Source organism: Panthera pardus, unplaced genomic scaffold, assembly GCF_024362965.1.
Source record: "Panthera pardus isolate Hobbes unplaced genomic scaffold, ASM2436296v1 HiC_scaffold_11, whole genome shotgun sequence".
Lineage (NCBI taxonomy): Eukaryota > Metazoa > Chordata > Mammalia > Carnivora > Felidae > Panthera > Panthera pardus.
The window spans coordinates 100422441-100448197 of record NW_026526666.1 but is presented as its reverse complement, the minus strand read 5'-3'; the positions used below and the strand labels follow the sequence as shown (position 1 = coordinate 100448197).

Below are 25757 nucleotides of genomic sequence, written 5' to 3'. Positions count from 1 at the left end.
AAAGGTGCTATATTCATTCTCTCAAATTCTTCTTTCATTCTTAAATCCACTCCAATAAGGTTTTGACCCAACCCACTGAAACTAATCTTGTCACATTCATCTCCAACCTCAACATTGCTAAATCCAGTGATCAATTTTCCATCCGGATGACCTGATTTAGCAGACTTTTGTAACACTTTCTCCCTTTTTCTTACTTGGCTTCCAAGATGCTCTCTTGGTTTTTCCTTTTATGCTGATCTCTTCTTGGTGATTTTTGTTGTAGACTGTTCTTCTCTCAGACCTTTTAATGCCCCATGTTTAGTTCTTGGACCTTTTCTCTGTATTCCTGTTGTGATCTCTTCCAATTTCCCAGCTTTAATTACATTTGCCAATAACTACAACTATGTATTTACAATCCAGGTTTCTCACCTAATTCCAGACTCTTCTACTGTCTTAAAACTGTCTGCTCAGCATTTCCACTCTGCAATCTACTACTTACCTTAAACTCAATATCCAAACCTAAGCTCTTAATCTTCCCCAAAAAGGCTGCTCTAACCATACCCTTCCCATACTAGCTTCTGATAACCGCATCCTTCTGGCTTAGTCCCAAAATCTTGAAATCATTCTTTTTTTTTTTTTTTTTTTAATTTTTTGAAGTAGCTCAGTCTTTATATTTATTTATTTTTTCTTTTAGGTAAGCTCTTTGCCCAACATGGGGCTTGAACTCACAACCCCAAGATCAAGAGTCGCATGCTCTACCAACTGAGCCAGCCAGACACCCCACCTTGGAATCATTCTTGACTGCTTTCACCCCTACCCGACATGAAAATTCATCAGAAAATACCATTATTCTACCTTTGAAATATGTCCTGAAGCCAAACACTCACCACCCTCACTACTACCACCCTGGTCTGAGCCACCATCATTTCTCATGTAGATTATTTATTACAATAGCCTCCCACCTGTGCCCTCACCCCCATCCTTTGGCCCCAGTTTGTAGTCAACACAGCAGTCAGAGACATCCCTTTAAAATGCAAATCACTTGTCAAATCCCTGCTCAAAACCTTCCAAAGACTTCCCAGTTCAATTTCTGCAAGGTCCTTAAGAGGACCCCAGGGGCACCAGAGACCTACTTGCCCCTACCCCCTTACCAGTACATACTACCAGTTGTATCTATCTTAGGAATCAATACACATGAATGGTGGTCCCCAAAAAGGTAAGTCCAAATCCTAACCCCCAGTTCCTGTGGAATGTGACTTTATTGGGAAAAACAGTCTTTGTAGATATAATTAAGAATCCTGAAATGAGATCATCCTGGATTTAGGTTGGGCACTAAATCCAATGACAAGCAGAAGAAGATGAAACAGGAAGAGGTGTGAGGACAGATGATGTGTCTGAAAGCCGAGGACTGTCACGGACTGCCACGGGCTGCCACAGGCTGCCGGCTGCCATCAGAAGCCAGGGGAGGAGCATAGATCCCTCCTCCCTCAGAGCCTCTGGATTATAGGAGAGAATATATTTCCATTATTTTAAGTCACCCACCGGTGTTACTGTTACAGCAGCTCCCAGAAACTAACACACCACTCTTCTTGTTGGTCTTTGTGCTGGCATTCCCCTCATTTGAGCCACAGAAAGCTCCAAAGCCAGAACTCTGCATGGCTAACTGGTGTGCCATCTTTAACCTTTTGTTCAAATATCATCCTATCAGGCCGATCCTTACTTCCATATTTAAATCAGAGCCACGGCTATTCTTCCCTTCCTGTATTCTATTTTTTCCACGGCACTTACCATATCCTAATATACTCCACAATGTTCTTATGTATCATGCTTATTGCTTGCTGACTTTACTAGAATATAAGCTCCACAGGGGCACAGTGTGGGGACTGTTGGATTTTTTTCATTATGTATCCTAAACATCTAATAACCATGCCTGACAGGAGAGTAACCATTTGATAGACATATGCTGAATATATCTGTTTGTTGCACGAATGTGTGCATGTCTTTTTCTGGGAAAAGTCCACAGTTTTCCCCAGATTAATAAAGGGATCCCAAAAAAGCTCCTAATCTTTGTTCTAAATCTTTAAGTAGCTATGGAAAATAAGATTCTAAAACTCTATCATTAAAGACCCCAACTCTAGGGGCACCTGGCTGGCTCAGTTGCAAAAGCATAAAACTCTTGATCTTGGGGGTCATGAGTTTAGGCCCCACGTTGGGTGTAGAGATTATTCAAAACAAACAAACAAACAAACAAACAAAAAAACCCCAACCCTAGAAAAGCAAACAAAAACCAATAAACACTCAACACCATGACTTAATATCTTGCATTTTGCAAACAGCAGATACCGTAAGTTTAAATTTCATACTCCTAAAACCAACTTTTACCAAAAAAGACACTCCGCTTCAATTTAGTGCTTTGCCCACTTTCACAAGACCTCCTACACTAAAGGATGCCCTTGGCTAAACTAGCATAAAAAATAAAGAATAGTGGCCTTCCATGCAGAACATTCACATAAACCAAGGTAGTTTCACAAAGCTCAAGAACACTGTGAAATACTTTTCTCTACCTGGCTAAAATCCTATGCAAAGTAGAGAAGTAGAACCAAAGCAAACCATAACCTGTCTAGCATCTATCATTCCTATGGAGTAAACAGATGTTTACTCCAAATACAACATCACAGTTTGTACGGCCTTAGAAACCGTTGTGGAATGGATGTCATTTACATCTACAGCTTTGGTATGAACCATAAAGCGTAACATTGAAAAGCAGTCAAGCACAGCAAAACTTGTTAATGGATTTTGATAACAGCAGAAAGGCACCCATTGCGTTCCTTATTATTGCTGCAACATATTTCACAGTTAATGCTGAACAGGTCAAGTTGAACACAATCACACTAAGCACCAGAATTCAGTATATAATTTATCCAAGCATAATTCTTCAGACATACCTTTTATATTAAATAAATGGCCATTACAGATGAAAATTTGCACATCTGCTGCTATGGAATCTTTCTTATTCCATCAGCAAGTGGATTAACAATACAACCCAGTCCCAGCCCTTACCTTGACTGGTTCCTTTCCCCAACTGAAGCAGTTCGGTAATTTCAAGGATATAAAATCTACCAGATACTCTGAAGAGAAAGGCATTTAAAACACTATTAATTCATTTTCAATGCGAGGTTTTGCCTTAGGCTTGTTTTATAACTAGTTGTAAAAACTTCACCTCTCAGCACATGGCATTTTACCAAATCCCAAACACGAGCACTCTCTTCACCTCCACCACCCCCACCCGTCCAAGCCACCACGTCTCACCGGGATTCCTGCAATGGCCTCCTCACCAGCCTCCAGCTGGCAGCAGTCTAACTTTTACACAGCAGGATCTTTTTTTTTTAACATTGATTCATTTTTGAGAGAGAGGGACAGAGTACGAGAGGGGGAGGGGCGGAGAGAGAGGGAGACACAGAATTCAAAGCAGGCTCCGGGCTCAGCACAGAGGCTGACGCAGGGCTCGAACTCATAGACCACAAGATCATGACCTGAGCCAAAGTCGGACGCTCAACCGACTGAGCCACCCAGGCACCCCAACAGCAGGATCTTTTTAAAAGAGAAATCAGAAACTGTCACACCTGGATCAAAACCTTCCGGCAGCATCCCGTTATGCATAAAATAAAAGGCAGAGACCTTACCATGGTCTACAAGGACCTATCAGACCCAGCCTGTGCCTCTCCCTCTGACCTCACCTCCTACAGCTCTCAGAGCTGTTCCACTGCTCCCTGACCACACCAGCAGGCTCCTATCTTGGGACTTTGCACTTAGTATTCTCTCTGCCTGGAATGCCCTATCCCCAGATCTCTGCATGGTTCCTTACCCTGTTCAAGGCCTTGCTCAAATGTCACCTCTTCAGAGAAGCTGTCCCTTAATACCCTACTTAAAACAGTACCCCATCACCCCATCAGCATCTCTTACCCTATTTGGGCATCAATCACAGTTGCTCATTTTATAATTTACTTTGAATTGGAACAGAGGCATATTTTCCTTGTTCAAAATGAAATCTGAGCAAAAACAAATGCTATTTTACAGGCCACTCACCATGAAGTTAGACACAATGTATAAATGAACACACACATCTTTTATAAAATAAGTATGTGATGGGGTGCCTGGGTGGCTCAGTCGGGTACGTGTCCAACTTCGGCTCAGGTCGTGATCTCACGGTTTGTGGGTTCAAGCCCCTCATTGGGCTCTGTGCTGACAGCTCAGAGCCTGGAGCCTGCTTGGGATTCTGTCTCTGCCCTGTCTCTGCCCTGCTCTGTCTCTGCCCCTCCCTGCTTGTTCTCTGTCTCTATCTCTCTCTCTCAAAAATAAATAAACATTAAAAAAAATTTTTTTAAATAAGTATGTGGTTGGGGCACCTAGGTAGCTCAGTCCTGGGCGGCTCAGTCCATTGAGTGTCTGACTCTTGATTTCAGCTTGGGTCATGATCTCAAGGTTTGTGGGTCTGAGCCCCTCATCGGGCTCTGTGTTGACAGTGCGGAGCCAGCCTGGGCTTCTCTCTCTCCCTCTCTCTCTGCACCTCCCCCCTCTCAAAATAAACATTTTTTAAAAATGTTTTAATAAATAAAAAATATACAATAAATAAAAATATGTGCTTAGGTATGGTTTTCTTTATTTTTAATTTAGAAGTATTAAAAAGAAGTGCTGTATGTACAAGCAAGTTTATGGTACTGGTATAGATATGGAGGAAAAAGAATAATGGAAACAACCAAAATGCCCAGTAACAGGGAAGTACTTAAGGCATATAAACATTAAAAACATACGACCATAATAAACAATAGTTAGGAATGCATAAAAGCACAAAAGTGTTTAGGAGATGTTAAATTTTAAAAACTCAATTACAATGATAAGTAAGCCCAACCTTTCCACTGACTAAGCAGGAGGGGCCTAAGCAGGGTGGGCCTGGCCCACCCTGGCAGATGAGGACTCAACAGCTATTAGCCTTGCGGCCGAGCTCTCTGAGCTCCCAGGTAGCAGGGGCCGAGCGTACCATCACAGTGCAGTATCAGAAGCGAGGGCCCAGGGCAGACAGTACAGGTGTCACGGGAGAGCACGGCTAGGTACAACCCTGAGTGAGGACAGGTTTCCTGATGAAAGCATGCCTAAACTAAGACCTGAAGAATAAACAAGAGACAGCCAAAAAGGGGGGCGAGAGGGTTGGGGATGGAAGAATATGTATGAAACAGTGGATGTTTGGGGTAGGAGGCAAGAAAAGAGATGAAACTATGATTTATGATCTGTTTAAAAACCTGTCCCAATGGAGCATGTAAATTAAGTCTGTAACACCCATAAAATAACATCTATATTTGGTGATAGGAGTTTTGGTAAATTTTCTATTTTTTATGAATTATGATGCTAAGTAAAAGCCAACAGTGATACTTCAACCAACCACTTAGACTTGCCAAAGGCTATTTTGTCCTGTGGCTACTTGGGTTTCCCTTCAGTCTGTCTGGCCATCTGACCAAATACAAGTAGGGATGGGAAACAATGTGAACACAGCACACAAGTGCACAAACACATCCTTCCCAGGCCTGGCCAGTGCACGTCCTAACCCAGAAGTACTCAGACTTCACAGTCTCTGGCTGCCTTGCCACGTTCCTACCTCTACCCCCAACCCAAGCATCCCGTTCTTCTCAGGTGCCAGCACGAATTCTGCGCTTAGCATTCCAAGCCTCCAACATTTGGCTCACCTAACGTATCTCACCCCACTCCCGCCCACAGATTCCTCACTCCAGCAAGATTTCCCTTGCCGGACTCAGTACACAGCACACTCCTTCTTGCCTCAGGCTGACCTGACCCCCTGCTGAGACCATCAGAACCTGCTCTCCCAGTGCCTATTCAAACAGCACCCACTCTTTAAGGCCGGGCTCTTAGCTTCTGGATAAGTACTTAGTCAATTACTTTAACCCACAATAATCTCTAGTTAACCTAAATGTGACTATATATTCATATATTTATGTTTATGCTATACAATATGTAGTTGGCTATATTACACTTTTGTTCTAGATCTCTAAATATACTCTTCAAGGCTTGCCTCCTAAGTTGTGAGGGCAAAGGTAATAACTTTTATTTCTTTTACATCCCACTTATATCAGTATTAAACTTGGAAAACACGTATCCTGTACCTGTTGACTCACTGACAGTTCCTGGGTGGAAAGTTAAGCCAAGCAGAATTCAGTGCCAGCTGCTTCTCTCTGGAGCTATAGGTTTAAGCACCATGATTGGGACTTAATTTACATGCTCCACTGGGACAGGAAAAAGAGCATAAATACTGACAATGCAAGACAGTTAAAGGAACAGTAACAACAACAACAAAAAAAAACCTAAACAGAAGAAAAAAGATTGAATGACTGATTGATTCCTAACGAAGGCAAGTACCACTATATTACAAGTCTCCCAAGCACTTTGTACATTATCTAGCAAATAGTAAATAATAATACAAATAAATAATAAATAAATTTGGTGAATAAATAGATTTAGTGCCAGTATAAGAAATATGGAGGTAATAGGTATAACTAAAAGCTTAGATTTTAATTTTCAATGTCCTGAGGTTGTTCTTGTATTATTTAATACTAACAAATTTATTTTTTTTTAAGTTTATTTGAAAGAGACAGAACACAAAGTAGGAGAGGGGCAGAGAGAAAGACAGAATCCCAAGCAGGTTCCACACTGTCAGCGCAGAGCCTGACACGGGGCTTGAACTCATGTAACTGCAAGATCATGACCTGAGCCAAAATCAAGAGTCGAAAGATGCTTAACTGACTGAGCCACCCAGGTGTGTCCCGTAAATTTATTTTTAAACAATGCTTCAAATCCTCCATACAGAGATACCACAATTTTTCTGAAAACTAAGTAGGCCATTTTCCAGGGGGAAAAAAAGGCCAGGCATTACTTCTTACTTAGGGAGGAAGAATGGTTGGCCAGAGAGAATGAATTAAAAAATTAAATATTGTGCCCCCTGCCACCCAACGAAGAAAACATGCAAATCAGATCAGCATCTAATTTACTTATATCATGTGTCCACAAAAAAAAAAAAAAAAAAAAAAAAAAATCTGCAGGTTTCCAAGGCAGAGGAGAAGGTCAAGGGCAATACTAACTCCTTCTGGTATAGTAATCTTTATTCTTTATTAGAAAAGAGTTCTTTTTGGGGGCACCTGGGTGGCTCAGTTGGTTAAGCGCCTAACTTCAGCTCAGGTCATGATCTCCCCGTTTGTGAGCTCAAGCCCGCATCAGCTCTCTGCTCTCAGCACAGAGCCCGCTTCAGACCCTCTGTCTGTCTGTCTGTCTCTCTGTCTCTCTCCCCTTCCCCTGCTTGTGCTCTCTCTCAAAAAATAAACATTAAAAAGAAAAAAGAAAAAAAAAAAAACAGTTCTTTTTTCCAAAACAGGGGTTTGGGAAAAATGAACAAAATTATTTTAAATAAGCTCTGAGAGCATGTTCTTAAAAGTAAACAAAACAGGGGCGCCTGGGTGGCTCAGTCAGTTAAGCGTCCGACTTCGGCTCAGGTCATGATCTCACGGTCCGTGAGTTCGAGCCCCGCGTCGGGCTCTGTGCTGACAGCTCAGAGCCTGGAGCCCGTTTCAGATTCTGTGTCTCCCTCTCTCTCTGCCCCTCCCCTGTTCATGCTCTGTCTCTCTCTGTCTCAAAAATAAAGAAACGTTAAAAAAAAAAAAAAAGTAAACAAAACATATAGAAAGGTATTTCAGGTTCAGTGAAAGACAAAGGTTAGGGTGCTCAACCTTTTCCCAGAAGAGATTTACCCTCTACTTCCCTAGAAAACTTCAGTGACAAGAAAACCTCACCCTGGTTACATCAGGCCACACATCCGCAATAAATGTAGACGCCTAAAGAGGGGCTGAAGAATCCATTTGTTAACAGGTAAGTTGTCCCTAAGTACCATGTAAATGTCCACGGCACATGCACACCTCACACTGGGCTATGGGGGAGCATAAAGTTTCTACTTTTATTAAAGTTCTTCTAAGACTGTATTTTATTCACATCATTTCCTCATGAACTCTGTCACTGCAGGGACACAACTTATTTATCTTTGTGCTCCCAGTGCCTAATACTGTGCCCTGTAAGAGACACTAGAAACAGTACTGGCAAATGAATGGCCCAGTGTACCACTCACAGCCTCCCTTCCTAAGAGCCGACCACCCAGAGAAAAGGAGACTTGGAGGAGAGCAGCCTTTGCACAGAAGCTAAGCCTGAATTTACAGACCATTTTTATAAATATCATTATGTCGATCTTATTAATCACTGTGTCTATCATTTTAGAAAAATGACTGAGTTTTCCTTTTCATGATTAGTATAGGTACATGGAAAGTATGACTCTTTCAAGATCTTTTTTTTTTTTTTTTTCCAAATTACACACATCGCTCTTAGACACACACAAAAACTGTAAGAGAAGAAAAGGAAGCATACTGTATTTGAGAAGAAAAAGACATTAGTTTCAAACTACAATTCTCTAAAACTCAAGCAAAACAGAAAATACAAAGGAAAAAAGCTCTGTCAGAAATCATTTAAGGACAAATAAAGTACATCATCACTATAAACTTAGAACAATGCTCTTTCAGAATTTATCATCAACAGAACAGGTGAAGCTTCACAGAAAAAAGATAAATTAGAAGAGAGCCTTCTTCACTTAATGAAGTCCAAGTAACATTTTTATAACCAATTAAGTTTATATAATTGAAAGAGTACCAAGCGTATAGCTTTTTCCATGCATCTAAAAACAAACGTCAGTTTGGGGCACCTAGGTGGCTCAGCTGGCTGAGCTCAGGTCATGATCTCATCATAGTTCATGGGTTTGAGCCCCACATCAGGCTTGCTGCTGTCAGTGTGGAGCCCACTTTGGATCCTCTTTCCCCCTCTTTCTCTGCCCCTCCCTACCCTGCTCTCTCTCTCTCAAAAATAAACATTAAAAAAAATTTTAAATAACACAGTAAAAACAAACATCAGCTCAGTAATTCACAGCAGAAACCAGGTAGTCACAAGCATGACAGGTTTACCTCATCTCTGAAATATACTTTTAGCTATGCACTAGGCTAAAACTTCATAGTCATCCATTATTCTTATGGACCCTCTTATAACATCCAATGAAACAGAACTTCAAATACTGACTTCTAATTCCATGTAATTCAAACAACAGGTCTTGTGGCCAAAATTACATCAAATGGCCACGGTTCCTTTTTAAGGTAATACGATGAGCAGGAGGCTAAAACCCTCCATAGGTCATCTCTGTAAATGGGTCCTACAGTGATTGTGACATGGTACCATGGGGGCCCAGTTACTCCTAGACAATCACCTTGTAAATGAAGAGATGACTGTCACTGAACCTAAAGTTAAAAACCAAACCTCAGAAATGAGCTGTGCCAACTCAGTGTCATTGGAGGTTTCTAAACAAGTGTCACAGATGAGCTCAAAATAGGTCAAACCCCTCCCTCCTTGGTGCTTTAGCAACATTCAAATCTCTAACACTTACCCCAGAGGTGAGATTCTTTTTAGTGGTGTCTTACACGTATTTTCTCTCAATTTTAAGAAGGTTTACAGAAGCTCTTGGGGGGAGGGTGATCCATCAGGGAAGCAGGGGTCTATTTTTATACCGGGAGCGTAAAGTGAATCACTTCGGAGCAATGCACAGACAGAGCTGAGGCCCACCTTGATGACAGCTGTATCAAAGGCTAAATTTCCGAGGATCATAAATCACGACAGTAAGCATATCAACGGCATGTGGTACTCTGCAAGAATTTTGCAACCTTAACATTACCCATCTCCTACAGTCCTTTGATACTCAAAAGATGCCTTGGATTTCAAAGCCAGCCCCGCATCAGCATGGCTTGCAAATGGCATCCTAGAAACCGTATGACTACGTACAAGCAAAATGGACTTCGGGGATGCAAGAAATTTGACAGCACTCATACTCTTCTCAGGGAGTGACAAAAATATGGCCACTTTCTTAAAAGGCGAAATTACCCCAAACATACAAACCAAATGAGAAAACGAATTATATGAGCACCTAGAGAAGAGACTTAACCAGACAACTCTCCCCTGATTCAGGACAGTCTCCGTCCACCCCCCTCCCCAAAGAGGGACCGATATTACAACCAATGTTAACCGTTTTAATTACAAATTAACCTCTGACTCCCAAGCAAAAAAGCTTCAGAGCTTCTTTCCTGAACAATTGGACTGGAATAAGCAACTTGAGAGAGAAAATGGTTTAAGACATTTCAGGGGCTACAACCTAACTCTAGCTCTTTCTGAATCTTTATATTAAAAGTTCACAGGCCTGCGATTAAGGTGGCAGGAAAACCGAATACCTGCTCCCTTTCCGAACTCAAACAACCTATTGACGCCATCCGCATTGTATTCACCACAGAAAAGCATATTTACAGATTTCTGGGATTTAAAAAATTGCGGAGTTTGTTAAAAAAAGAAAAGGCAACGTATTATCACACTCATAAAATGTCTTTTTGATGTCTCTTGTCATAAAATGCAAACAAAAGTATTTATTTTAGGATAAAACACCTAAAAACAGTAGTTCTCTACTACAGCTGAACACTTACCGCACAGTTAGTAGTCCCTACATAAAAATATTTGGAACAAATACATCTGCATGTAGTGCTGGCACAAGAAAAACATCAAGATGACAGGAGACTTCTCTTGGCAACATTACAGAAAATAAATACTGCTAGATTAAGGAAAGATTGTGGGCTCCAAGAGCCCTGAGTTCCTGGGAAAGAAAAAGGAAACTAACGTACTTTAGATTTATAGAGTACATTTACATTCTCAAAGTATTTCCATATCTATTTTTTCATCTCAGTGTATGTAACCACCGTCGCCATCCAAGAGCTAGGGAGGCAGGGCAATTCATCATACACGGGGTCCACGGCACAGGTGGAATCGGGGCCCAGGTCTTCTCCCGCTAACTAGAAGACATACATCAAGCTTATTTATAATGCTCATAGGCTATCATGGTTCAGGATATTTTTGGTGAAGCAAGAAAAATCATGAATGACACAGCACATACACAGTGTGCTTAAAAGACCCTTACTCTCTCCTATCAAATCAACATCCCGTCTCTGAGCAAAACATTGTTTCTGGACTTACAGACGTCGTTTTCCACAGGTCACCCAGTTCTCATGTCTCACCTTGATTTCAATGAACATAGTAACCAAGAATTTTATTTATTTTTATGTTAGGACAGTGCTTTTTTTTTAAGGACAGTGCTTCTAAGTCAGGAAATAGCCCTCCAGCAGAAATGGAAACACCCACAAGCTATGCTGAACACTGTGTTCAAGCCACTCAATGTTCACATTAGTCTCATCCTAAGTAATCATGCCACTGACCCACGTGTCAGTCAGCATCAGCCTCAATCTCCATATGAAGAGCTAAAGAAAAAGAAAATCTAATTAAAAGCCCAAGAAAAAATCCACTTTAATCAAAGCTGCAACCCAAAGGCCAAGGGACTTTACGGTAGGGAAAAAAATCCTAAAACATGAAAAAATTAGTAACAAGAAAAGAGATGCCAAGGGGGAAAAAGAGAAGACATTTTAATTTAAAAGACTAAAACCAAACTAACCAAAAATAACTTTCCAAATAGAAGAAGCATAAAAAGATGGAGAAATAATAAAAAATGAGGGGGTTAAAATGCAGAGAATCACATTTTTAAGGATATTTTTACTAAAAAGAATAGGAAACTAAATGTTTATAGTATTACTTTATAAAGTCAAAAGAAAAGAATGATCCATTCAATTTTATCAAAACCAATAGAAAACCATCTGCCATAAGCCTGCATCAACACATTTTCCCAAGTCGAACGACCATTCTGATGAGGGTCCCAGACTCAGCCAATAACAAGGGCTACTGTGCTATAGGTGTCCTTGGACAGGAGCTGCCTGGGACCGGATTAGATGAGAGCCATGCTAGGAGACAGAAAAGCTTTCCTCAAAAAAATCAGCCTAACAAATGACCAATATGCTTTTCTCCACACTAAAATATCTGTGTTAATTATAACCAGGAACACATATAGGCCAGATCATAGTGTTCTTAAAGTGAAGCAATGTAATCACTGTATCAAAAACACATATGCGCCCGCACACACGTTAATATATGTTTAAAAAAATCTGAAATAAAAAATGACCAGAGTAACTACCAAGGAGTTGAATCACCCATCTAAAAAAAAAAAAAAAAAAAAAAAAAGACTTACAAATTTTAAACAATTACCAGAGTGTTAAAATCTTCTTATCTCAGAAGCTTTTTTCGTATCAGATTTCGCATTTTTAAAAATTTCCAGAAAAAGTCACCTCTAGCAGTTAGAAATCAGTTTCAGCTACAAGTTATTTAAAAGAAATCGCTCCTCATCCAGTACCACAGCCCTGAGATTCCAAAACAGTTGTCATGAGTAATTCCATTTCAGAACCCAACTAGCACGACTGCACTTCCCCAAAAGAGAGGCCTACAGACTGGAAAAATAACCAGAAAAGTTGCGTTTCCCATTTCATATTTTGGGCCTAATATACTCATGAACTTGGAAAGAAAGAAAAGACCTCAAGTTCAGCTTTACTTACTACAAATAATAAAGAAATGGTTGACACTCAATTTTAAGATAAATGACTAAAACTACGAAGTGTACACTCTAAAAGGGTAAACTTTATGGAATGGAAGTTATATCTCAATAAAGCTGTTATTTTTAAAACAAGTAAATGTTACTTAGAAAGAAGTTCTCCATATAACATAAACCACCTGGCTCTATCACTGAGAGACCAAAAATGTGTATTTTAGGGGCACCTGGCTGGCTCAAGTTGGAAAAGCATGGGGCTCTTGATCTCAGGGTCATGAGTTGGAGCCCAACGTTGGGTGAAGAGAATACGTAAATAAATATAAACTTTTCTTAAAATGTGTACTTTAAAATTTGATATACAAGAATATCATCAAAGAAATGCAAATTAAAATAAGATACTGTACATTTTTCACTTATCAGATTAGCACAGATTAAGAACTTTCATAATATCCAGGGCTGGTGAGAAAATAAGGAAACCAAACCATAAAATACTCCTTGTGCACACCGGCATATCCGGGAGGGCAATTTATCAACAGCTCTCAAAATTAAAAATGTACATACCTATTTATTCACTTCCGAGAATTTACACTACAGATATACCTATACAACTGTACAGGAACAAGGATTTAAAAAAAAAAAAAATCAGGACCAATTTAAGTGTCCATCAATGGGAAATTAAAGTGTACATCCACACAATATCCCACTATGCAGTTTAAAAAAAAAAAAAAAAAAAAAAAAAGACCTGAGGTATAATTACAGGTATTGACTTGAAAAGTATGTGCTTGAAATACTAAATAAAGAGGGGCGCCTGGGTGGCGTAGTCGGTTAAGCGTCCGACTTCAGCCAGGTCACGATCTCGCGGCCCGTGAGTTCGAGCCCCGCATCAGGCTCTGGGCTGATGGCTCGGAGCCTGGAGCCTGTTTCCGATTCTGTGTCTCCCTCTCTCTCTGCCCCTCCCCCGTTCATGCTCTGTCTCTCTCTGTCCCAAAAATAAATAAAAAACGTTGAAAAAAAAATTAAAAAAAAAAAAAAATACTAAATAAAGAAGCAAAATTTACGACAGTATGTATAGTGTGTAACATGTGCTTACGTGTGCATAAAAACTGTCTAGAAGAATACTGAGGGAGTACGCATTACTCTTTTTGAACTATATAAATGTGATTACAATGAGTGTAAATTAATTATACAATTACAATTTGTATTTAACTTGAATAAATCAGGCTCTCAAAATGAAGCCTTCCCCTGGTTAAATCTCTCCATGCTACGACCCTAACCTGTCTTTCAGGTGCTTCATGGTTCCAGCCAAACCAGTCTGTTCTTCCTCCAAGAAATCAGCCCGAAGGACTCCTCTCCAAAATCCTCTTACATCTTGGTCTGAGCAGCTACTACCAATAACAGCTTCAAATATAAATCACCTGAGTTGAAAGAACTACGTATGCCTGCATCTGCTACAGGACATTTTAAAAGAATTTTTTTTAAAAAAAGGAAATCGAAACACAATTTCATAATCCTCATCATAGAAGCAGCAAAAGTACTCCCCATTTCCCATCTTTCCAGCCTCGGTGCCTTTGCTCCATGCAATTTCCTGCCTGAAATCCTCTTAGCTACTTATCACATGTCCAAATCCTGCCAATCCTTCAAAACACAGGTTAAACACCTCCTCCTACACCAAATCTTCCCTAATGCCCCCTGCCAGAGCTAATTCTCCTTCTTAAACCATAGTACCATCACCTCTTGAGGCACTTTCCTCTATCAAGTACTCAACAGCATACATGCCTTATTCCTATTAGTGAGAAAATTCATCAAGGGCACCTATGTGTCTAGGTCATTATGTATGCCGCATTTCATACATAAATTAAACTGGTATTTATTTCACTAACGCATATAAGAAAATGGCAAGAGTCTAAAAATAAAAAGCACAGGTTTTTCCAATTTTTTAAATTAGGTAATAGTTATATACAACAAACAGTAAGAGATCCCTCTCTATCCCCCTCCCCAGTGCCCTAGAATGCCTCCTTAAAAGGCAACCACTATGATCAACTTTTTTTTTTTTAAGATCTTCTTTTAAGTAAACTCTACACCCAATGCGGGGCTCAAACCTATAACCCCGAGATCAAGAATGGCACGTGCCACCAACTTGAACCAGCCAGGCACCCGTTAAGATCAATTTCTTACACAGGGTTTCAAGAAGTCCTTAGACACAACAACTTTATAACAACATTCTTAACTTTGGGTCTAAGGTGACAGAAATAATTTGTAAATAACATTTCAAAGTAAATTCATTTATGATGATTACACAATTACATACAGTGTACTTGCATGCTGGGGCAAATAAAACATGACAATCAACAGATGGAAAAATAAACTGTGTCCTCTAACTTGCAAAAATAAAGTCACCCCGAGCTGTGGGAGGAAAAGCCGGTGTTCACTATCAGGAAAAGCACACTCTTTCAAGCATACCTACCAACCAAGTTATTCAAGTTTTTCCATAGTGTAAAAACTGCTGAAGGGTTCTGTAAAGACTTTAAAATTCTCACTATGCTATGAAAAAGGTGCTAAGCCATTACAAATAAAATATTTAAAAAGAATGTAGATGTTTTGTAAAGCTAAATATCTTAAGGAATATTAATAAAGTGTTCATAATAGCATTTCTCAATATAATAGCAACAAGATGTATGCACATTTTTCTAATTTATAAACGGTAGGAATTAAATGTTTCCAAGAGGTCTTTAATCACATTTAGTGTATAAAAACTTGGGAAATATCAGTCAATATTCCTACAATAATGAATCACATTAAAGAAAAGGCAGATTATGCTACAAAAATCACAATGTTCAAATCAGAAAGAATCCAATTCGTCTTGTTAGAAAATTTACTTAGCAATAAAAATCTGAAGCCATCATTAGATCAAAAAAAGTTTAGTGACAATTCTATACTGAATAATGAACTCACTGTAGTAGACGGTATCTTTTTAAACATTTTTATGTAACCTCTACACCCAACGTGGGGCTTAAACTCACGACCCCAAGATCAAGAGTCACATGCTCTACCAACTGAGCCAGCCAGGACCCCCAGCAGATGGTTTTCTTATAAAAAATATTGAAGAGTGTAGAGCGCCTGGGTGGCTCAGTGAGTTAAGCGTCCAACTTCGGCTCAGGTCATGATCTCACAGTTTGTGAGTTTGAGCCCCACATCAGGCTCTGCACTGAAAGCATGGAGCCTGTTTTGAATATTCTGTCTCCCTTTCTCTCTGCCCCTCCCTGCTCACAAGAGCTCACATGCATTTTCTCTCTCTCTCAAAAATAATTAAAAAAAAAAAAAAAAAAAAAAAAGAATGTTTCCAAGGGGCACCTGGGTAGCTCAGTTGGTTAAGTGTAGGACACTTGATTTCAGCTCATGTCATAATCTCACAGTTCATGAGCTCGAGCCCCACGTTAGGCTTTCTGCTAACAGTGCAGAGCCTGCTTGATATTCTCTCTCCCTCTCTCTCTCTCTCTCTCTCTCTCTCTCTCTCTCACAAAACAAATAAATAAACAAACAAAAAAAGAAAGAATCTGTCTAAAAATCAGCTTCCTGGGGCACCTTGCTGGTTCAGTCAGTAGAGGGTGCTACCCTTGATCCCAGGGTCATGAATTTAAGCCCCACACTGGGTGTGGAGCCTACTTGAAAAAAAAAAAAAAAAACAGCTTCCAGAATATTCCTTGGGGTCAGGAAATTAAGACAAATCTCCTGCATCATCGACCTCGATAAACTATATAATTATATTATCCAATCATTCACTTGACGAGTGAATGTCTGCTACATTCGTCACATGCTGGATGCAAAGGATGTGGAGGAGACCAAAGCAGATGTGGCCTGTGCCCTCCTAGAGTTGACGAGACAGCAATGAACCTGAGGTTGCAGAATCTGAGGGCAACACTCCGGATACCTCTCTTCCAGCCTCCAAGTTAATTATCCCCCTTCTGCTATCATGTTCTTGTCTCAGACTGAGTATAATATGATTAGGCTTCAGCTCTGCTCTACTAACATAATCATATATAATTATATTCCTCAAAGATTATACTCCTGTTACCAAAATTAAAATCAGCTTATTACCAAAATGCTATAGGAGCTATCATTAATGGTAGACCACTTTTCCAAATGGCAAATCTTATTTTCACATAATATTTCTCCTTAATTTCCTGTCAAAGAGTAACCTTATCCTTAAATTTAAACAACACTTTGCAGTTCCCCCTAGCTTCCAGAGAATGTCCTAAAAAAAAAAATAAGTCATAATGTAGGGCTGCTAGACAGATGGCCAACCATATTTAGTTATTCCTCACAGGCCATTAAACCAAGCTCACTACAGAGCTGAAGCTGGACCAACAAGATTCCTCACTCGTTCGCTCTCTCCATCCCCTACCTTCTTGAACCTCCCTGAGAGAATGGACTGCTCAGCTGATTGGGTCAGAGTCCAAAACACTGATCGGACTCGTTTACTGATTTGAGGATTAAATGCCAATTAAACGTGACACACATATGACTGACACACATATATGACGATCCACACTATCTTGCTCTATGCTCATTTCTCTCACACACGCTCAAAAGGCTGATGTTTGGGTTTTCTGTAGCAGTAGTAAGATAGTGGGATTTAGGACAAAGGGAGATCCCATGCCTTGGCCTCAAGCTTAAGCAATAGGCTACAACCCAGGATAGCAGACAGCTCCACGTGGGTATTTTGGCCAAAAACCCAATTAATAATAATACTTTAAATTTCCCACTTGCCATTGTTCTACTCATGTAAATCTCCTTCAGGAACATCACCAGGAAGAGAACCAACTGAGCTATCATATTCTGATCATTCATTAATAGCCCAAACCTCACCATTACTCTATGGTGTCATTCTCTTGGTATTTAATCATGTACAATTCTGCAGCATTTCCTATATCCAAGAAATAATAAAAGTTTGGTTGGCAACTCAGAAGTCATTTGAACCCTCTAGAGTTGACCCACTGCTCCTATGTATCTCCTGGTCGTTGAGTATTGCAGATAACTAAGAAAGCAAACACAGTGGAAGTTAGATTTCTAAATGACAATGATAACAGTAATAATAATTTTTAAAGGCTAATATTTATTGAGTACTTACTATTTTCCAGGGACATTTTAAGCAACTTATATGTATTAATTACTTTGGTCCTCATAACAAACTTGTGAGATGAGTACTATTATCTCTCATCTTACAGATGAGGGAACCGAGACCCAGAGAGGTAAGTAACTTGCCTAAAGCCATAGTGTTATTAAGCAGCAGACTGGGGATTGAGTCTAGCGTTCTCTTAACTATTTTGTTAAACAGTATGATAAGGGGTGCCTAGGTGGTTCTGTCAGTTGAGCATCCAACTCTTGATTTCAGCTCAGGTCATAATCCCAGGGTCTTGTGACCTAGCCCCACATCAGGTTCCACGCTGAGCATGGAGCCTGCTTAAGAATCTCTCCCCCAGCCCCCACCACCCCTCTCCCCTGCTTGCACAGTCTCTCTCTTTCTCCCTCTCAAATAAAAATAAACAGTATAATGGTTAAGAGTGATCAAATACAGACTGGTAAATTTTGAGGCTCAGTACCCAAAAGACATCCAAGTCTACGGCCATACCACCCTGAATGCGCCCAATCTCGTCTGATCTCAGAAGCTAAGCAGGGTCGGGCCTGGTTAGTACTTGGATGGGAGACCAAAAGACATCCAAGGAGACCGAGGGCAACACAGATGTGGATCTCAGGAAAGAGATTAGGGCTAGATTTATAAACTTGCAGACTGGACATACTAGGTAGAACGAGGTCACTCTGGAAAACAGTGCTGAAGGAGAAATTGAACAGAACCATGAGAAACAGCAATATTTAAATATTAAATATATAAAAGTTGACACTTTAGGGGCATCTGGCTTGTTCAACCGGTAGAACATGAGACTCTCGATCTTGAGGTCATGAGTTTGAGCCCCACATTGCAGGTGGAGATTACATAAAAAAATAAAATCTTAAAAAAAAAAATAAGTTGACATTTTAGGCCAAACTAATGATGCAGTAGGGTGCTAACTATTTTTGTATGTTATATATACAAAAAATACAGCATATTACAAATCAAAATATATAACAGTTATACCTACTCTATGGGAACTGGATCATAATTCAACTATAATGACTAGAGGTTTACGGTAGCATCTGTTTTTATTGTACTCTTGGTCATATCTAAGTTTTTCACGCTAAATGTTTACACAAGAACACCACCTATCACACTGTTCCTATGAGAGAAAATAATCTGCTTTAAGATCTATCTTAAAGAATGTTTTCCAGGATATAAAGCTGTGAAAAGAATGATGGCCTAAATATATGACCATCGTTCAATGATTTCAAGATGCATGACGTTTTCCATTTGTACAGCACTGGAACTGAGGCAGGTCCTACAGTTAAATTGTTAACTGTATAAGTTAAATTGTTAGCATTTTTTTCATTCTTAGCCATACATGAAATAATGGCATCTTACTACCGATAACATCTTAGATACAATTAACTGCGTCTTTTAGAATACATTTAATTCCACATGTGAGCATACACACTGGTGTAGTTACAGGAAAACTTTCTGACTTCAAGGGGTTTTCAATCTAATGGAAAAGACATAATTAATACTAAGATACAAATGCAAGTAATAAATATTAACACAAGATAGGAGTCTCTTTCCACCATCTTTCAATGCTGCCATAATGGTGCACATGAATGTCCTGGCTCATGCTCTCAAGAGCATCACCAATGCCAAAAAGAGAGGCAAATGCCATGTTATTAGGCCATGTTCCAAAGTCACTGGTTTGTTTATGTCTTTTTTTTTTTTTTTTTTTTAAGAGAGAGAGTGTGTACAAGCAGGAGAGGGGCAGAGATAGAAGGAGAGAGAGAATCTTAAGTAGGCCCCACGCTCAACACAGAGCCCAACACAGGGCTTGATCTCACAACCCTGAGATCATGACCTGAGCTGAAATCAAGAGTCAGACGCTTAACTGACTGAGCACCCAGGTGCCCCCATCATCCAGTTTCTAACTATAATGATGAAGCATGGTTACATTGGTGAATTTGAAATCACTGATGTTCACAGATCCGGGAAAACTACTGTGAACCTCACAGGCAGGTTAAACACATGTGGATGATCAGTCCCAGCTTTGATGTGCAACTCAAAGATCTAGAAAAAATGGCAGAATAACCTGCTCCTGTCCCATGAGTTTGGTTTCAATGAACTGACAACCTCAGCTGGCAACACGGGCCTTGCAGAAACAAGACAAAAACACACAGGAGCGAAAATCTTGGATTCTTTTTCTCGGGATGTAACACATACAGGCAAATAAAATGCCTCAATGGAGCCCCCCCCCCCACCACCAAAATGAAGTGATAAAATGAGGAGGAAGTATAGAACTGAAGAAAAGGTACTTAACTGGTAGGAAATCAGAGTGGCCAAACCAAAAAAAATTCTAAGGCAGGTGTCCTAACCACAGTTTTAATTTAGATTAAATCTGGGGCACAAGGGTGGCTCAGTTGGTTAACTGTCCGACTTTGGCTTAGGTCGTGATCTCGCAGCCAGTGAGTTTGAGCCCCGCGTTAGACTCTGTGCTGACAGCTCAGAACCTGGAGCCTGCTTCGGGATTCTGTGTTTCATTCTCTCTCTGCCCCTCCCCAATTTGTGCTCTTTCTCTCAAAAATAGATATAAAAAAAAATTTGAAAGAGATTAAATCTGATGTAAGAACAACAGGAAAAGGGTAAGGAATAAGTGATACCTTAACAAGAGTAGAAGATGAATAACATGAGGTTATGATCACGCCACTCTCCTCTAAGAACCAGCAACTATTCTCTAGTTAAAGTAAAGCGTTGCTTGAAGATAATCAAAGGGGAAAACATTTTTTAAATCTTCTAGATTTCTCTCCTTTGAACCCCTGCGGTGGTTTCTAAATAAATCTACAAACTCTTTGATACTCCTCCCTTCAAGAGGTGGAGCTAAACTCCCTTCCCTTTGCACATGGGCTGGACTTAGTGACTTGATTTTAACTAACAGAATATGATGGAGGTGATGGTGTATGACTTCTGAGAGTAGGTCAGAAAAGGCATTAAAGATTCCTCTTTGCTTCCTCTTTCTCTCTCTCTCTCTCTCTCTCTCTCTCTCTCTGATCGCTCCTTCTGGGGGAAGCCAAATGCAATGTCATGAGGTCACTCAGGTAACCACACAGAGAGGTCCATGTGGCAAGCAAATGAGGCCTTCTGCCCACAGCCAACTGAGTGAGCCATCTGGAAGCAGACCTTCCAGCCCCAGTCAAGCCTTCAGATGACCACAGCCCTGGCTGACACCTTGACTGCAACCTCAAGAGAGACCTGAAGCCAGAACCACCCAGCTAAGCCCCTCCCAAACAAATGACCACAGAAACTATAAGATCATATTTACCGTGTTGTCACCAAGTCTTGAGGTAATTTTTTATGCAGCAGTACGTAACTAATACAACCCCATGGCGTTTTGTGTCTCTAAAACACTTATGTTTATCTTCTACAGTTATGTGTATATAGCCAGTACGGACAGTAATTTCTAGAAGGCTGTTCTATTCATCTTTACATGCCTATAAGGCTTACCTCAAAAAACTACACAGTCAAGTACTTGGGATATTTTTTTAATATTTGCTGAAAGATTCTTGCCAGTGCTTACATACTACAGGTGTCCAAAAAAGAAGTGATTAAACCCTAAATAAGAGCAGAACTAGTGGAGTGGGGTGAAAAAGAATATATTAATTTGACTGATCTGACTTAAAGCTGGAATAAGAAATTAGAGATACAACAATCTTAACTCCAGAATGGGCACCTGGCTGGCTCTGTCAGTAGAGCATATGACTCTTGATCTGGAGGGTCATGAGTTCAATCCCCACGCTGGGTGGAGAGATTACATAAAAAAAAAAAAGAAAAAAAAAAAAAAAACAAAAACACCTCCAGAATGACATTATGTATAAGGTGGAAAAAGCAGTCATTTTGTACCCTTGGAAGTACTGGAATGCAAAGCTTGCTTGAACAGAAACAGTACAGAGCAGCAAAGTTATATAACAGTATCACCCAGAAATTACTTCTTCATTATTAAGGAGAAAAGTGCAAGCCACCTGATTAAGAAAGGATTAATTTTACATGTGTTTCTCAAATCGTTCTTTAGATATTAGTTTCCATAAGAAGCCCATAAGTATTCTTTGGGGAAGCAAAGAAAACCAACTAAACAAACAAGTTAAAAGAAAAAAAAAAAAAACCTGTAAACTATAGGATATTTCTGAGCCTTTAAGGTATCAATAATGTGCATTATAAATTTACTTGACCTCAGAACACTTAAAATATTTGCAGCATATTAGTATGCCATGAATAAAGTTTGGGAAACAAGGACTTGGGTAGGCAGGAAGATAGACCAGGTAGGTAGGTAGATTCACAGGAAAAATGTAACAAGACATATGTAATAAAATGATCTCACCTAAAAAAGAGATTTTAAATGACTACCATTTATGACTATGTAGTTTCTTAAAGCAACATAAACTGTTGGATAAGCTATCAAAAGCAACAACAGCCATACCAGATGTCAGGGAAAATAAAGATGGGAAAAATATGAGAGGATATAACAGTAGAAAAAATTCCCTTCCACAGGCCTTGGCTCCGAATACCTCCCATTCCCTCGGCTCCTACTGTGTACCTCAATGAGAGCTGGCTTGAACAGGTGAGCAGCCTGCCATCTGGGGGGCTGGTAGGTAGCTTAAGAAGCGGTCTGGCTCCAAACGCTTAACCAACAGTCTTAGCAGATCTTCTCTCTTGAGAAACGTTAATGAAATATAGAAGAAGTCCTTAGTAGTGGAAGCAGAAGCAGAGGCATAAAGACACAAAGAAACCAGAGATAAAACGGCTGAGTGAATAGCAGAGGATTCGGTGGGCCAGCCCTGGCTGTTTAGTGTCTTGTGCAGAATACCTTCCTTCCGTTAAAAAAGTTAAGTTAGTATATTACTATCCAACCTGAACAACTTTATGTGGTGGCCCAACCAGAGAGAGCAGGCTCACAGAAACATAAAGAGGGGAGGGAAAGAGGACTGATGAGCAAGGGAACATCAACACTGGGTTTAATAAGGCGCATCCAGTTTAAATCCACCTGAAGAATGTTTTCACCAAACATCTTTTAAATCAGTGGCGGGAGCCTTTGCATCTCATTCGGAATCAAGTAAAACTTTTGTGGTGTGGATACACCTCCCCAGTGCAACCAGATTCTACCTAGGGAGGAAAAGGGTTTCGAGAGCCTCCCCAGGCAGCTGGTCCGAATCCATACATGCAGACACATGCCCACATTCTCACCTGCTCACACTACCCCCAAAGCACATTCACCCCACAAGCAACAAAGGGCTACCACCAGTCTACCTACCCTGCTCCCCACCCCCAGAAGCAACAGGGTCAGGAATCCGACCTCTGGGAGCCTGGTAAACATGTATAGGTGTGAATGAATGTATACGTGCATACTCACAGCACCTGGCTGAGTATGTGTGTGTCCAAGTGTGCTAGAATAGGTTTTTGTATGAAGGGCTCTCCCCCGCTGTTCCAAGACTCTGTCTCGAGATGCTGCAAGGCCAGGCTTGCTCAAAGCTCTCTTTCAGATTAGTACAGGCCCACAAAGTAAATACTGTCCCCTTTAGAGTGGTGTCCTTATGCTACACATAGCCTGCACAACCATACACAGCCCAGGCACTAGGGTATGGCTCAACAAACCCTTCCTGCTGAGGAGGCAACAAGGTAATCTGGTCGCTAAAGCTAGGCAGCATCCTTATCCCTAACAGTATTCCAGCATCCATGAGGCCCATCAGAACCTGGGCTTCTTGTTCTTCTGTGAAGCCTGACTCTCTAGGTGTCCATTTCTGTTCCTCTTTTCTCCCATACGTGAAATGACTTGGAAGATTTTTTGTTCCTTACAACCAAATAAGCCTAATCAAAACCCTTGCAAATCACATGTATTACCAGTTTTAATTAGGGCATGGCCAGTAACTTCAACTTCCGATGCCAAAGCCCAAGACAAAACAGGCTGTGAGGATTCTTCAAATACCAAGTGGTCTATGAATTAGAAGTCTTTTCATTTTGTAAAAAAAAAAAAAAAAAAAAAAAAAGAAGTCTTTTCATTTTGTAACGTAACCACTTAAGGAAATATTTCACAATTAATTATACTGCTTACAGTCGTTGACACACTGGTAAAGTTTACCAAATGAAAACAATTTTACACTAACACAAATGGGTCGCTTTACAAAAAAACCTATTACATTAGCAGTCCTATCTGACCTAGTTACCTAATATACAGACACATGGCATATCTTACATTACTTACTGTAAGTAATATATTACTTATATATTACAGGTTAATTATGCAAATCACAATTCCAACCAAAACCTCATTCTAGTAAATATATATATATATATATATATATATTAACATTTATCCATTTTTGAGAGAGAGAGACAGAGCATGAGCAGGGAAGGGGCAGAGAGAGGGAGACACAGAATCGGAAGCAGGTTCAAGGCTCTGAGCTGTCAGCACAGAGCCCGACGCGGGGCTTGAACTCACGAAATGCAAGATCATGACCTGAGCCGAAGTCACACGCTCGACCGACTGAGCCACCCAGGCACCCCCTAGTAAATATATTTAGTATTTGAGCATGTCTGAGTTATTTGTGGTCAAATGTTCACTAAAATGGCTTAAGCAATATTAACCATTTCCTAATACATAAATGCTCATTTTTCCTCACTATTTTAAAAAACACTAGAACTGTCAGACAAGAAACCAAGCACAAGCCAACAGGCACACCAAAATCACACTTAAACAGGACAAGCAAGCTACAAATTTGGAATAATCACCAAGATACTACTAATAATTAACAATCACTTAAATATGATTCAAGAGGAATTCCTAGCTGTTGAAAAACTCTATGATCAGCTAGAGCACAGTGTTATCAGAAAGTGAATATGTAAAACAATAGTGTAATGTTTCAGGGTGTGTATGTGTGTGTAACGAAGTTCACAGCTATGTTACACTAATGACTCTAAACATCTGAATTTTCTGCTATCTTAGCCTTTAAATCAACTGCAAAAGAAGCTGCCAAAAGCAGTTAGTAGGAAAGCACAGCATTCCCAGAAGAATTCAGTATACACAACTTATTTTACTACTTGAATGTTTGATTACTGAGATTTGAGCAAGATGTTAAAGATTCAAAACTAATTTTAAAAGTAATGAGTGGAGGCGCCTGGGTGGCTCAGTCAGTTAAGTGTCTGACTTTGGCTCAGGTCACGATCTCACAGTTTGTGGGTTTGAGCCCCGCGTCGGGCTCTGTGCTGGTGACAGCTCGGAGCCTGGAGCCTGCTTCGGATTCTGTGTCTCTCTCTCTGCCCCTCCCCTGCTCACACTCTGTCCCTCTCAAAAATAAATAAACATTAAAAAAAAAAACTTTTTAAATAATAAAAGTAATGAATGCTTACTAAATCCATAATAATCTTCAACAGGCACTGGTTTTAGAAGGGCATAGGTCATATTCTTGTATGTGTGTGTTTAAGGCACCTGGCATGTTTCTGTTCAACAGTACATATAATTGTTGCAGGACCTGACAGTAATTACCGCGCCACTTTCTAAAAATGTTTTGACTGGCCACCAGGCCAAAATTGAAAAAGTACAATTTATTTCTTGTACAATTTATTTCTGGCACATTTATTTCTTGATTTGGACTACCTTTTTGTTGTGAACCTTTTTGTTGTGAATTACTCTAGTCACCTTGCAACAAAACACTGGCAGAGAATATAATGGATTGAAATGACCAGACTCTATTCCTACTGAATAAATAATACATTTGAACTGTTCACACTTCACTGTAAAAGATATACAACTTTAGGGGTTACACTCTTAAGTTGTGAAAGCAAAGTGGATCAGAAATCACATTCCTTAGAGCAGCCGGTCTGGAACAGAAGATGTTTATTCTATGCTGTCGCCCTTGCCTCTGCAAACCTCTCTCTCTAGCAATTCACTACATTAAAACAATTGAGATGGGGTAGGATGTGTGATAATAAAAATCCTTCCAGGCATTTATCAAACAAATTATCTCTGAAATTACACCTTGGATTAGAAGTCTT

General features: G+C 40.0%; 1 protein-coding gene across 1 annotated transcript in view; it reads right to left on the bottom strand.

The window, feature by feature from the left end:
• RERE (arginine-glutamic acid dipeptide repeats) overlaps positions 1-25757 on the bottom strand; it is a 422698-nt gene that overhangs the window by 393323 nt on the left and 3618 nt on the right.